This window comes from Myodes glareolus, chromosome 5 (genome assembly GCF_982192425.1).
Source record: "Myodes glareolus chromosome 5, mMyoGla1.1, whole genome shotgun sequence".
NCBI classification, from domain to species: domain Eukaryota; kingdom Metazoa; phylum Chordata; class Mammalia; order Rodentia; family Cricetidae; genus Myodes; species Myodes glareolus.
Genome location: NC_142030.1, coordinates 59,278,731 through 59,294,469, shown reverse-complemented (window position 1 = coordinate 59,294,469; position 15,739 = coordinate 59,278,731). Strand labels below are relative to the sequence as shown.

Here is a 15,739-nt window from a genome sequence, read left to right as displayed (position 1 = left end):
TATATATTTTTTTCTTTAAACACAAGTACCTTGGCTGTGCTCATACTAACATGATACTTTGTGGCCTTTTCCTCCCCCCATGTGGTTAATGTGACAAATGTGTGCATGAGACGAAATGTTCTTGTATCTTTCACAGCGGTGGTGGGTCTAAAGTCAGATCTTCCGTCCCAAAGGCTAGCCAGTGACACGGCTCAGTGTGATAACAGGGAAAAGGAAATGAGGTGGTGTGGTCACTGTGGTCCAGCCCACCTGCCTCCGGTGACAGAAAGCTTCTCCAACCACAGATCAGCAGCTCCCGGTGCCCTGCCTGACTCCCCAGGAAAGCAAAAGAACACTGCAGCTACCCTGGATTCACCTGCCTTTTCTCCTCATTCTTCTCCTCTGCCCTGACTCAGTTTACCCCCATTTCTTCAACTTCGAACTACTGGAGGAGGAACATTTAAATAAGTGTTTATGACATGTCTCTATGCATGTTTGCTGTTTGGGGGAAACACATACAAATATATTTAAGCTTATTGAAAACTCGTTTTACAGTTTTATTTTAAAGAACGTGAGAGAATACTAGCACTTTCAAGGGGGCTGGAGGGATGGATCTCTGCGTAAGTGTACTTGCTGCTCTTTCAAAAGATGAGCGTGTTATGGTTAATTGTCACTTTAAGAGACAAGCCACGCTGGGAGTGATGGAGCATGTGATCAAAATGGACACTCTGAATGTGGCTGGCAATGAAGGCTGACTGAGAAGCCAAGGACAATGGCACTGGGTTTTTATTCTACTCCATGGACTGACTTTGTGGGAGCCTGGTTTGTTTGGATGCTCACCTTTATAGACCTGCATGGAGGGGGGAGGACCTTGGACTTCCCACGGGGCAGGGAACCCTGACTGCTCTTAAGACTAGAGAGGGAGGGGGAGGTGGGAAGGGGGAGGGGAAAGAGAAGCGGGGGGGAAAAGGTGGAAATTTTTAATAAATAAATTAATTAATTAAAAAATAAATAAAAAATAAAAAAGAGACAAGCCACGCCCACTCCCCGGCGCCCTCTGCCCTCCTCTCGCCATGTTGACTCTCACTGTTCCCTTTTGCGCACACTCGCTCCCTCTCTCCTGCTCCCTTCTTTGTCTCTCTCCTCTTCTTCTCCCCCCCCCCCCCGTAATAAATATCCAGTTCCATTCTGTACAATGTGTCTATCCATGTGCCATCTACCTGCCGCCTGCTCACACCCCCAGCTCGCTAGGACCAGCCCGCCCGCCATGCATCTCCCTGTCTGGGACCAGCCCACCACTCAGGGACCCGGCTGGGCTGCCGTCTCTGGGAGTAACTGCTCTGTGGGCCTCCTGCCTACTGCCTCCAGGAATCTTGCAGCATTTTTAACAGAGAGTTTCACTCCCAGCACCCAAGTCGTGTGGTCCACAACCACGTGTAATTCCAGCTCCAGGGAATCGGATGTCCTCTTCTGACCTCCATGAGTACTTGAACACAGGTGTGTGAGTAGATGCACCTACAGATAAAAAAATAAAATTAAAATTCCAATAGCTTTCCTTTTATTTGTATTCATATGTTCACAAAATTGTAGCAGCCTTTTTCCTTTTGGGCCACCAACCAGCTCCCAAATCATGACAAGGAGACTTCTTATTAGCTATGTATTCTCAGCTTTATCTTATGCTTGTCTCAGTAGCTCTTATAACTTAACCTGTTCCTCTTCATCTATGTTTTCTTTGGGGCTTCTTAACCTGTCTTTCCTTCTGTATATCTAACATTCACTGCTTCTCATGTCTGACTGGTGGTTGCCTGGCTTCTGGCTCTGGGAGTATGTAACACACTATTCTGTGTTACCCTCTTGGTACAATTTGCGTGTCACCGTACTGCCGGCTAGCCAGGCAAGGGCCTGGAGATGGAAAGAACACACAAGAGACCTTTGTCATTCTAAAGGAGATCAGCGGAATGCCCTTTATGTAACCTTGGGGAAATCCTCAGGCACCTCAGCTGCTGCACCCCGCCCCTCCCCCCCACCCCCCTCACCCCCCCACCCCCGCAGGTGGGAAATTACCACATCAAAGATGGAGTAAACAATGCCCTACAGCTAATCACCAGGCTGGGCAGAGGGAGCACAGGAACAAACAGAATGTTTTAACTGGCTGACCAGAACCTGTCCTCAAGATGCACCCCAAGAGCAGGAGCAGACCCAGGCCCTACAGGAGTGCCCCTCTCTTCCTCCCTCTTTCTCTCCTTTTCTCCTTTTTTCTCCCCAAGCCTAGATTTCTTCTACTTCCCTTTCTGCCTGTCAGCCCTGCCCATCCTTCTTCTGCCTACTCTTAGCCCTTCAGCTCTTTATAAGAACAATGAGGTGCCTTAGGCAGACAAGGTGAAATAAAGACAGCACATTATTACATAATTAAAACAAATGCAGCACAAACAAATGTAACACATCTTTACATCATTAACAAAGGCCACAGAACCCAGGAAAAGTAGCTGGCAGGAAATAATCGAGTTGAGAGCTGAGAGCAAAAATCGTCAAAACAGAAGCAAAGAAAATAATACAAAGAAACAATGAGACCAAGAGTTGGTTCTTCGAGAAAATCAACAAAATAGATAAACATTTATGCAAAATAACCAAAAGGCAAAGAGAGAATATCCAAATTAACAAAATCAGAAATGAAAAGAGAGACATAACAATAGACATGAAGGAAATTCAGAGAACAATTAGGTCATATTTCAAAAACCTATACTCCACAACATTGGAAAATTTAAAGGAAATAGACAATTTTCTGGATAAATATCACTTACTAAAATTAAATCAAGACCAAATAAGCAAATTAAATAGACCTATAACTGCTAAAGAAATAGAAACAGTCATCAAAAGTCTCCCAACACACAAAAAAAAAACAGGGCTAGATGGTTTCAGCACAGAATTCTACAAGATTTTCAAAGAAGAACTAATACCTATACTCCTCAAATTGTTCCACACAATAGAAACAGAAGAAACATTGCCAAACTCTTTTGATGAGGCTACAATTACCCTGATACCCAAACTACAAAGACATTACTAAGAAAGAGAATAGCAGACAAATCTCACTCATGAACATTGATGCAAAAATACTCAATATAATACTGACAAACCGAATCCAAGAACACTTCAGAAAAATTATCCACCATGATCAGGTCATCCCAGAGATGCAGAGGTGGTTCAACATATGAAAATCTGTCAATGTAGTCCATCATATAAACAAACTGAAAAAAAAAACCAACAATCTTCTCATTAATTGCTGAAGAAGCCTTTGACAAAACGCATCATTCCTTCATGATAAAGGTCTTGGAGACAGCAGGGATATAAGGAATATACCTAAACACGATAAAGACAATATACAGCAAGCCAATAACCAACATCAGACTAAATGGAGAGAAACTCAAAGCGATCCCACTGAAATCAGGAACAAGAAGACAAGGTTGTCCACTCTCTCCATGTGTATTCAATATAGTACTTGAGTTTCTAGCTAGAGCAATAAGACAAAAAAAGAGAGAGAGAGAGATGAAGGGGATACAAATTGAAAAAGAAAAAGTCAAATTCTCATTATTTGCTGATGATATGATAGTTTACATAAGGGACCCCCAAAAACTCTACCAAGGAATGTCTGTAACTCATAAACACCTTCAGTAATGTAAGAGGATACAAGATTAATACACACACAAAAAAAAATCCATAGCCCTTTGTGATGAGTCTGAAGGACAAGTCTAGGACAAGTCCAGGAGAAACGACACTAGTAGAAATGTGTGCAGTGATGATAAGAGTGACGTAGTAATATAGATAGGCAGACAGGAGTGCTAATCAAAAGTCTGACGAAAACAAGAGTGAGGTAATGCTGAAGAGTAGTATAAATATGGGGCAGAAACGACCAGAAGACATTCTCAAGATGATCTGCTAGAGACTCTGTCGGAGAGGCGCCGGAGAACCTCTACAGCATCGAGAATCAATCAATCAATCAATCAATCAATCAATGAGACACTGAATCAGAGATCTTCCAAGAGCCAGAGAACTAGCTCTTGCCTGCGGGTCAAGACTTGCTGATCCAGAGATCTACTTTGCGAGCCACAAACCACCATCAGGTCGTATACCCCAATGCCTTATTAGATAGAATATAGTAATGCCTTGCCTAGGATTTAGAAATATATACTGGCTGAGGAATGTCACCTTGGTGTGATAGGACTGAAGTGGAAGTGAGTATGTACTTGTGTGATATTACATTTTTGTTTGTGATAGTGATACTCGCTTATTGGCTGTGCCAGAATGATTGTAAGATCTTGAAGTGCCTATACAATAAACTTAGCTTGGACAAAGCAGAGAACTGCAATCCTGAGTGTCATTTACTTGCAGACCTCCAAGTAAGGCCAGAAGGCCCACTCAGTAGTGCTAGCGACACCCTTGTTCACACAGATGATAAATGGGCTGAGAAAGAAGTCAGAGAACCATCATCCTTGGCCATAGCTACAAATAACATAAAATATCTTTGAGTAGCTCTAACCAAACAAGTGGAAGACCTGTATGACAAGAACTTTATATCTTTGAAGAAAAAATTGAAGAAGACACCAGAAAGTGAAAAGATCTCTCATGCTCTTGGGTAGGTACAATTAACATAGTAAAAATGGCAATCTTACCAAAATCTATATACAGATTTAGTACAATACCCAGCAAAATTCTTCACAGACCTCGAAAGAGTGGTATTAAACTTCATATGGAAAAGAAAAAAAAAAACAGGATAGTCAAAACAATCCTTTACAATAAAAGAGCTTCTGGGAGCATCACAATCCCTGACTTCAAACTTTACTACAGAGTTACAGTACTCACAATTGACTTTTAGACAAAAAGAAAATAGAAAAGGCAGCCTATAAATTCACAATCCCAGAGAAGCTTGACAACAATGAGGACCCTAAGAGAGACATACATAGATCTAATCTACATGGGAAGTAGAAAAAGACAAGATCTCCTGAGTAAATTGGGAGCATGGGGACCATGAGAGAAGGTAGGAGGGGAGGGGAATGGAAAAAAATATGTAGCTGAATAAAAACAATTTAAAAAAACAAATAAAAATAAAAATTATAAAAAAACAAAGGCAGCAGAAACAAATGTAACACACTTTCAAATAAAGTAATATTCCACAGTATAAACAAACTTAACACATCTTTGCCTAGTTAAAATAAGATTCCACAACATACAATTATGATCATTATGATGCTGTTTTAACATCAATTTCAATAACTTCTCATGTTTCTTCCATCTTCACTTTTCTACTTTGCAAAAGTCTCCACACATAACGTTTAACACTCTGATTGCTACATAAATCTTATGTATAAGGTTGTTTTTTCAGTAATGTAATCTGGTCTGATCCTTTAATAATTTAGAAGATGAATACTTGGTGAAATCATGTCATTGTATTTAAAGTTACTGTTTTCTCTGTACAATCTTTCCAGAATGAAGCTTTAATTTGCAGTGTCTCCAGTAGAATTTGAGTTAACCAAACTTTCTGCTAATCCATTTCGATTTTATTTCTTATTTTATGAAGCTATCAATAAAATACATTTAGGGAATATGTAAAATGAAAGGTTTTGTCACTAATAGTAGAGACATGAAAATAAATTTATATTTCCATTAACATCATAAGTTCATGTCTAAAAAATGTTTCATTAATGGCATTCAATCTCTTAAACAAACTCCACTCTGTGCTTTCAGAAAGCCCTTTAAACTAATTTCACAATTCTACCGTTGGTCTTCAAATTCTGAACACATTTGCCATTTAAACTGCTTCTTCTCCTTGACCTGGACTAATTATTGCTTTGTCCCAATTCCTAAATACAAACATGTGGGGGTCATCTTAGACTCACTTAAGACAGTCTCGTGTGCCATTAATGAGAATGGTGGTTATCATAACCACTGTGGAGAACAGTGTAGGGGAACTTGGAAAACTTAATAAAGCTACTGTGTGACCCCCGCAATCCCACAGCTTTTGAAAGAAAGAAAACTGTATGTGACAGGGGCATCTGCGTGTCGACATCCATTTTGCCTTTCTTGGCAATAGTCAAGACACGGAATCAACTTCAGTGTCTATCAGTGCACGAATGGATCCAGAAAATGTGGTAAGTGAACCTCTTAGAATGTATTATGTTAAGTCACATAAGCCAAGCACAGGAAGACAAAAATGCTCTATGACTTCACTTACATGTCAGATATAAAAGCGCTGACCTTATAGAAACAGAGTAGAGTGATGGTTAGCAAGGACTGAGAAGGACTGGAGTGACACTAGTCATAGAACACCCAACAGCAGTTGACAGGAGAAATGATTTTATGGAATCTATTGTACATTGTGCTGAGTACAGTAACAATTTATTATATTCTTGAATGATCCTAAGAGTGACTGTAAAGAACTGCCACTTAAAAATAACTGTGAGATAATACATCTCTTAATTACTTCTAAAAAGTATATATACTTCAAAACCACATTGCATATGACAAGTACATGCAACTGTGTCTTTCAATTTAAATAAAAAAGTAATAAGAATGGAAATAAAGTGTGAAGATTGTGCTGTGGTTTTACACATTTTTAATAAAAACATAGACAATGTGACTGATGACTGTACTCTTCCTTAACATATTAAAATGGAATTTCTTAAGCTCTCAGTATGATTCTTCACTGTGCATTTGCCAAATCAAACAGTAGAGTCACTGGCACAGAAGAACTAAGTGACAAGTAAGACAGTAGACATCTAGGCCAAAGGGAGCATCAAACCGACCAAGCGTCTTATCAGTAGCAGTCACACAAATGGAAATCAACGTAACAGTGTGACCCCCATATTTTCCTATGCAAGTGGCAAAAATTAATAACCATTATAATAGCACTATGATGCCAAAGGTAAAGAGCAGCATATCACTTAGGATATTAGAAATTGATGTATGCTTTCATAACCGACTGGGAAACAAGAAACTGATAATCTAGTTGAAGAGAAGTCCATCATTGTCATATAAAGCCAAATATTCATGTGTTACAAGATTAAAAATTTCTGCCTCTAGTTCTAAACTTGAAACACAGTAAAATGTTTTGAGTGTTCAAGGGCTCTGATTGAAGTAATATTAATCAGTGGCACTTTGTGCAATGTAATTAATTGAATAATAAATAAAGAAGGTCACATATACGCCAATGGTGATGATATATATAGAACGGTATAATTCAGTTTAGACTGACACAAAAATTGATGCAAGGACTCCTAATCAGTTGTCCGCCTTGGAGGCTCTCCTACAAAAAGTGGCCCAGGAAGCTGGGCTGCTTCTGCTCTTAGTTAATGGTATCTCTTGGTGCCTGAAAGGACAAGGCCGCAGAGAAAAGACACACATATTAATCACCAGGAAGATGTATTCTTTGATAGCACTGTATTAGTGAGAAGCACTTATCTGGTGCCATCTAGAAATAAGGATAGAAGGGAAGAATGGGCAATATGGGTATGCCTGGGAAATACAATCACAATTTGTGCTCAGAACAAGAGTAAATAAAGTCTGCCATTTCCTGCTGTAACTACGTTATGACTAATCCAATTGTGTACTTAAAGTTTAGTTTTTTAAAGAACAAAAATTGAAGAAAGGTGATTGAGGTCATTATTTTCTTTGAAACATACCTCTCTACAATGTCTTAAATCATAGCCATTTTTACTCCTGAAGAATTTGCTTCTATGTTTTGTGATAAATACAGAATGATTGCTATGAAGGAAGGTTAGACACTGTAGAAATTGGTGTATGTGTGTGTGTGAGAGAGAGAGAGAGAGAGACAGACAGACAGAGACAGAGACAGAGACAGAGACAGACAGGCAGACAGAGGGGGGAGGAGAAGGAAGAGGGAGATGGGGAGGGATAGAGTGCCCTGTGTGTAGGTGCCTGTAGAGGCCAGAAATGGTTCATCAGACTCCTGGAATACAAACAGTGTGAACTCCCTAACCTGAGTACTTGGAATTAAACTCAGGTCCTCTGAAAGGTAACAAGTGCTCTTAATCACTGAGCAATCTCTCCAAATCCTACACAAGATTTCTGGTTTTTTGTTTAGTTTTGTTTTGTTTTTAAGTAATATTGAGCCAAGTCCCACTACCCAGAAGTAACCACTTAACCATTGTGAATGGACCTTCTTCTAAAGTTATCTTAGATAAATATGCCTTGTTGGGAGCTGCAGACCCCTGGCCCCTTGACTTTCTTTGCCTGCCTCAGACCCTTTGCCTGCTGGAGTGAACTGAGCAAAACACCTGTGCCTGCAGCTGCTCTGAGCATGAGACCTTGATGGCAGGGGAGTAGATCTGGTGAGGCCTGCAGCTGAAAGACCCCGAGAGCTGGGGCGTGGCTATCCATTAAGGATCCCTATATAAGCTTCCCTGGAGCACAATAAACTTGGCATTCTTGTATCAAGGATGACCTGTGTCCGTGTCTCTGTCTGTGTGTGCCTGTGTTTTTAAGTCTCCAGCTTAGTTCCCGGCTTGCATACTGTCCCATAGTGTAGGTGCTACAATGCCCATGTGTGTATCATCATGCACCCTCTCTACAGCATTACATGGCTCTAGATTTATTGTACACGTACAGTATGTGGGCCTTTGGGCTAACACTAAAGGGTATTAGCCTGTTTCATTCTTCAAGCATTATGATGGATTAAGTTGAATCCTTAGCTACATTTTATAGACGAGAAGCTGTAGCTTGTAGATGTTAAGAGGTTGAGTCACCCACATGCTCTCTGGAAGCTCAAGAGGGTAGAGTGACAACTCAAGCCCAGGTCTGCCAGACTCCAGTGTCAAGCTACTAAGTCGTCCTGGCCTGTCAAATAATCTCTGACACAGTGCATCAACTTTTAGTGGGTCTTCCCATTGTTCCTCTATTTAACCCACAATTGCATAGCAATAAGAATATACTTTTTTTTTTTAAACTTTCTGCTCTTATCTGAACAATCTCTTTAATTTTCCCCCAGGAAGCGTGCTTAAGGCTCCCTTTAATCTGGGAAAGGCCTCTTTCTTTCTTTCTTTCTTTCTTTCTTTCTTTCTTTCTTTCTTTCTTTCTTTCTCTCTCTTTCTCTCTCTCTCCTTCCTTCTTTCCTTTCTTTCTTATTTTTTTAAAAAAGAAAACAAACTATCTTTTTTTTCATTTTACATACCAATCCCAGTTCCTACTCCCTCCCCTCATGCCATCCCTTCCATTTTCACCCCACCCCCACTCCACCCCCATCCACTCCTCAGAGAGGGTAAGGCACATTGCTCTGGGGAAGGTCCAAGGTCCTCCCTACTATATCTAGCCTGAGCAAGGTATCCATCCAAAAAGCCAGAACAAGCAGTAGGGATAAATCCTGGTGCCACTGCCAGTGGCCCCTCAGTCTGCCCCAGCCATACAATTGTCACTCACATTCTGAGGGACTAGTTTAGTCCTATGCTGGTTCCTTCCCTGTCTGACAGAGTTGGTGATCTCCCATTAGCTCAGGTAAACTATTTCAGTGGGTGTCCCCATCACGATCTTGATCTCTTTGCTCATATTCTCATTCCTCCCACTCTTCAACTGAACTATGGGGGTTCAGCCCAGGGCTACAGGCCACTTTCTTTAAATGCTGTGTAAAGGTTAAATGTGTAAAAATAGCATTGTTTGAAAGACAGCTGTCAATGATCAGCCTTGTCCACTGATCCTACAGAGACAAACTGGTGATATGAAAGCCCTCCACTCAGGGCTCAGAGAACCCCACAGAAGCAGAAGCAGAGTGTCAGAGCCAGAGAGGATGGACAACACCAAGAACACAAGGCCCTCTAAATCAACATGATCAAAGCTTGTATTAACTCACAGAGACTGAAGCAGCAAGCTTGGGGCCTCCACAGGTCTGTACCACATCTTCTGCACATACATTAGGGCTTCCAGTCCAGTGTCTTTATGGGACTCCTGAGTGTGAACTAGTGACTCTCTACTTCTTGTGCTTCCTCTTGACCCTTTTCCTTCTGTTTGTTTGTCTTGTCCAACCCTAGTGTTTTTGTTTTACCTTATTGTGTTTTATTGCTATCTCTTTAAAAAGAAAGTCAACTTATAAATATTGACATTATCATATAAAACTCTGACTTTATAGTTAGGTGTAATAATATTAATTTATACCCCAACTATTAAGATATGAAAGGATCTCTTTCTCCAATCCTTACCAATACTGGATTTCAATAAATCAATTTAGTTACTGCAAACAAATATAGATAATTCCTTATTGATGCTCAGTCTTCGCTGTTCCAACAGTAAAGTTAATATTCTTTTATGAATTCCTTATGAACTCTGTTTTCATTACTATTCACTAGTTTCTCTTTTTTGATGAAAATGCTCTTATCATAACTATGTTTCTGTTAAATTTAAAGCAACAGTATGTTAGGAATACATGAAAAGCACCTTGTTTGCAAGATGAACTTCACACATCACCAACAAACTTCAAAAATGTCTGTTCTAACCAAATCCTCAGCCTTAAGAACGTAGATACATTTTTTTTCTTTTCTACACCGGTCCCTTGTTAAGCAGCTGACTCATCACAAAGAAAGCACACTGAACCTGGAAACAAAGAAAGCTAGGCCATGGCTACCAGGAAAAGTTCGATCACAAATGGCCTTTAAGGAATCATTCCGTTTTTGAAGCTTCTAGTGACACAGGATGCAGTATTCCCATCTTTATATTGGAAACTGAATTTGTCTACCTGGAATCTTTTTGTATCATGAGCAAATAGTGTATAAATCCCTGTTAAAGTCTCAGAATTCCTATAGCAAAATGTGACCAGCCTAGCCTTTCCAAAAGTTTATTGACTACACCAGACTTTCATGGGAAATGTCAACTAGGAAAACATTCATAAACATTTATCAGGCGCATGAACTCTAACTCCTGAAGTTACATTAAAATTGTACATGATGAGTGGATTGCTAAACACAGTATCAAGACTAAGGCATGCCTTGGAATGAGAGAAACTAGAGAGAGCTTGGTGGTGAACTCAACATAGCTGGAGATAAGAACTTGATAAACATTAGAGGTCAGTTGGATTATACATTTATCTATGAATTTCCCAGCCTGGTACAAAGGCTAATTTTATTGCATCTTTCCATGATGGTGGTGGTGATGGTGGTGATGGTGGTGATGGTGGTGGTGGTGATTTTGCAGTACTAGGTAATGTATAAATTCCCTTCTTGTATTTCTCAGGGTTTGGCAAAACTCCTAGTCTTACTCTGTAACCAGATGAGCTGGTTGTTCTATAATAAGTCAATAATAAGTGACTTAAGTGGACTTTACACTTTGATTTCCTTTTCATTTTACCTGGAATACTATGAAAAGAACAGTAATATTTCTCTAAAGAAATCAAGAGTTTTGTAGAAAGAAAAGTCACTAATAGTCAAATTTGTAAAATTATATTTATTAACTTGGCATTAAATTATAGAATTGTAGTGAGCCTCTACAATGAGCTTACAGAAAGAACAAAGCACAAGTAACAATGCCTATCAAATGCTTTTTGTAAAGTTTCATTAGAATCCAAGAGTGCTGAGAAGCTTCTGTAAGGCAAAGGACACAGTCAATAAGACACAACAGCATCCTACAGAATTGGAAAAGATCTTCACCAACCCCACATCAGACAGAGGACTGATCTCCAATATATATATATATATATATATATATATATATATATATATATATATATATATATATATATTAAACTCAAAAACTTAAGAAACTAGACATCAAAATACCAAATAATCCAATCAAAAAGTAGGGTAGAGATCTAAACAGAGAATTCTCAACAGATGAATTGCAAATGGCCGAAAGACACTTAAAGAACTGCTCAACATCCTTAGCCATCAGGGAAAAGCAAATCAAAATGACTCTGAGATTCCATCTTACAGTTGTCAGAATGGCTAAGATCAAAAACACTGATAATAGTTTATGCTGGAGAGGATGTGGAGTAAGGGTAACACTCCTACATTGGTGGGAATGCAAACTTGTACAGTCACTTTAGAAATCAGTATGGCATTTTCTCAGAAAATTGGAAATCAATCTACCTCAAGACTGAGCAATACCTCACTTTGGTATATACCTAAAGGATGCACACTCATACTACAAGAGCATTTGCTCATCTGTGTTCATAACAGCATTATTTGTAATAGCCAGAACTTGGAAACAATCTCCGTGCCCCTCAATCAAAGCATGGATAAAGAAAATGTGGTCCAAATATACAATGGAGTACTACTCAGCTGTGAAAAAAGTCATATTGAAATTTGCATATAAATGGATGGAACTAGAAAAAAAACATCCTGAGTGAGATAACCCAGACCGTGAAAGACAAACATAGCATGTACTCATTCATAAGTGAATACCAGATGTATAGCAATGGATAACCAGCCTATAATCCACAACCCCAGAGGAACTAGGTAACAGGGAGAACCCTAAGAGAAACATACATGAATTACCCTGGGAAGGGAAATTAGACAGGATCTCCTGAAAAAAATTGGGAATATGAAGGGGGTGGGGAGAAGGGAGGGCAGAAGGTCAGTGGAAAGGGAGGAAAGAGGAAAACATGAGGGAGCGAGATGGTTAAGATGGATGAAGAACAAGGAAAGAGATATCTTGATTGAGGGAGCCATTATGGAGCTAGCAAGAAACCTGGCACTAAGGAAATTCTCAGGAAACTACAAGAATGACCCCAACTAAGACACTAAGCAATAGTGAAAAGGGTGCCTGAATTGGCCTTGCTCTGTAATCAGATTTATGACTATCTTAATTATCATCATAGAACCTTCATCCTGCAGCTGATGGAAGCAGATGCAGAGATCCACAGCTAAACACTGAACCGAGCTTCTGGAGACCAGTCTAATAGAGGGGGGAGCGACAATGTGAGCAAAGGGGTCGTGACCATAATGGAGATATTCACAGAAACAGCTGACCTGAGCTAGTGGGAGCTCACTGACTCTGGACTGATAGCAGGGGAACCTGCAAAAGACCAAACTAGGCCCTCTGAATGTGGGTGACAGTTGTGGCTTGGGTAGTCTGTGGGGACATTGGCAGTGGGACCAGGATTTATCCCTAATGCTTAAACTTTTTGGAGGAATACCTTGCTCAGCCTAGATATAGAGAGAGGGCCTTGGTCCTGCTTCAAAGTGATGTGTCAGACTTTGTTGACTCCCCTTGGGAAGCCTTACCCTTTCTGAGGAGTAAATGGGGGGCTAGGATGGGGGGGAGAGATAGGGAGAGTGGGAGGAAGGAAAGAAGTGGGAACTGGGGTAGGTATGTAAAATGAGAAAATATTGTTCAAAAATACATTTCACACTAAAAAAGAATCCAGCAGTGCACGTTTGCTTACATATCTGCTCTGGTAGCATATACACTACAATGGCAGTATTGCTTAATTGCATGGTTTTGGAAGCATAAACTATTTTTGACATCTAGGCCTTTAATAAAAAAAAAATCTAACTTCCATTTCCTTGTATTTATTTTTATATCCAGTTATGTTTAAAAAGATTTCAACTCTGTGAGATACGTAGAGAGAAGGAAAAGACTAAGAGAATACACACAGGCATTTTAAAACAGGGTTCTCTGAAAGTGTGTGGTTGGGCTGGGAGGGTGAACGGGAAATTCAGCGAGCGCCAACTACTCGCATACACCGTCACCAAAAAACAAACTCGAGTTTCCGGAGTGCCACATGGTTATGAAGTTATTAAAATGCTGTTCTGCCCTGTATAGGCATGAATTACTCAGCACCAGGAACTAGCAAGCTCAGAAGAACAGGAAATGCCGCATGTCCACCACCACCACACAGAAACCGCTTACAGCAAGACTGACTACACTGCCCATTGTTCACAGGTCAATGGAGTCTGGACAGAACTGTCGACAAATCGATGTAACACAGTCTCCAGGGAAGAAAGGCAGCTGGTCTCTACCACGTCAAGCCAACCATGTGCCAAGAAATTAATACTGTTGAACAGACAAGTTGGGTTTCTTTTTTATTTCTGTCTTAATTATTTTTAATGGTATGTCTGCATATGTATACCTGAATATGAGTGCCCATGAAGGCCAAAAGTATAAGTTCTCCCCGGAGCTGGTGTTACACAGTTTGTAGCCACCAGATGTGGTTGCTAGGAATCTCTGAAAGAGATTCTGAACCTCTGAAAAAGCAGCATGCATTCTTAACAACTGAACCACCAATCCAGCCTCTAGAATTTTTCTTTCTTTCTTTCCTTTTCTTTTTTCATGTAAAATGCCATAGCCATGAAATCTACTGTGGTCCATAATTATAGGCATTTCTAGATAGCCTAATCTGGGTATCAAATGAACTGAGTTTTTCTGTGAAAGGAAAATATACCTGTCAAGACCCAAAGCCAGCATTATTGGTTAATACTACAGTGTGCTCAATATCATTCTTTGCTTGAGAAACCGTACTGTTTCAAGACTCATAAGCTGTGAAACCAGACATCTGCATCCTTCTTCAGACTCAGCTACCAAAAGTGTGGTACCCAGAAGAGAATCGAAATCATCCTACCTCATAGTCATCACAGTTAGGAACAGAAAATTCAATATATGTCATTTCTAGGAAGGAGTCAATGAATAGCAGTGATTAGAACCAAAAGACAGACACCGAGGCCATTAGACTCAGAAACTGGGTCATCAGTGACAGGGAGCAACACGAGATTTTCATGGCAGGGTATAATTTTCTTTTGTTGAAAGTAATGATTCATGATTTGATATCAGCTATTCCGTGGTTTTCTTACTCCTCATACATGACTTCCTTCCCATATCTGAAACACCAGGAGGATAACTATGCATGTCACTCCCTGGACACTTCTGACATCAACCTGGGGGGCAGTTCCACTTCCCAGTGGGAGGTTCAGTCACAAAGACGATACTTTTCTATAGTAGAACAGCAAGGTCATAAAAAACCACGAATTTCTCAATTTTCAGATTAATTGAATGACTTCCATCTGTGTCTTCATAGGCTTTTCATATTTTTTCCAGTAGAACATACTAAAAACATTAAATGCTGATGGCAGATATTTTCTTAGTTGCCCCAGGCCAATAACCTGTTCCGTAGAGTCTGAGTTTTTGAGAATGCATGCATTAACTTAAAGGGTCTGTGGTTTGGAATGAATCTGAATGGGACCTCAAGAAAATGCGGCCAGCAGTCCACCCTCCCTGTGCCTCCTGTAACAGCACAGTAGGCCCTGTGTCCTTGCTAAGGTTACTTATGCGCTTTGCTGTCACTCACAAACATTACCGTCAACACATGACAGTTTTTATCCTGTACTGGGCATATTTCTGTTCTCTCTCTACACAAATTTGAAATCTACGAGAAGCGAGACATTGTTCATTATGAAATCCTTACATCCTTTATGTATAGGAGTAAAACATGTAGTAAATATTTATTGACCAAATAAATGCAATTTATTTTCTTGTTTTTTCCTTTTCTCCTAGGAACTGAGGTAGAAGCACTGTTCAAAATATTGTGTAGCCCTACTTTGCTGATAATTTACACATACATTTGCCAGACACAGAAGGCTATAAGGGGAGAAGGGGAAAGAATATATGAGCTACAGCAGATCTTGAAGTTATCCAGATAATCTACTATCCTTAGTAAATGGGCAAACAGAACAGAGTTACGGGCAATGTCCTGAAACAAAGGTCTATCCTGTCACATCCATCAGCAAACAAACTGCCACTCCCAATGTATGATCTCTGTAGGAGACAAGATTGA

General features: G+C 40.0%; 1 long non-coding RNA gene across 2 annotated transcripts; it reads left to right on the top strand.

Moving 5' to 3' along the window:
* Positions 1–3,880: 3,880 nt before the first annotated feature.
* On the top strand, positions 3,881–15,437 carry LOC125391731 (uncharacterized). Of its 2 annotated transcripts, XR_007229230.3 has the most exons (4): positions 3,881–4,609; positions 6,021–6,122; positions 9,686–9,866; positions 13,735–15,437. It is a non-coding gene; the product is annotated as an uncharacterized LOC125391731 (long non-coding RNA). The 2 variants fall into 2 exon arrangements; XR_015001343.2 differs by lacking the exon at positions 6,021–6,122.
* The last annotated feature ends 302 nt before the right edge of the window (positions 15,438–15,739 follow it).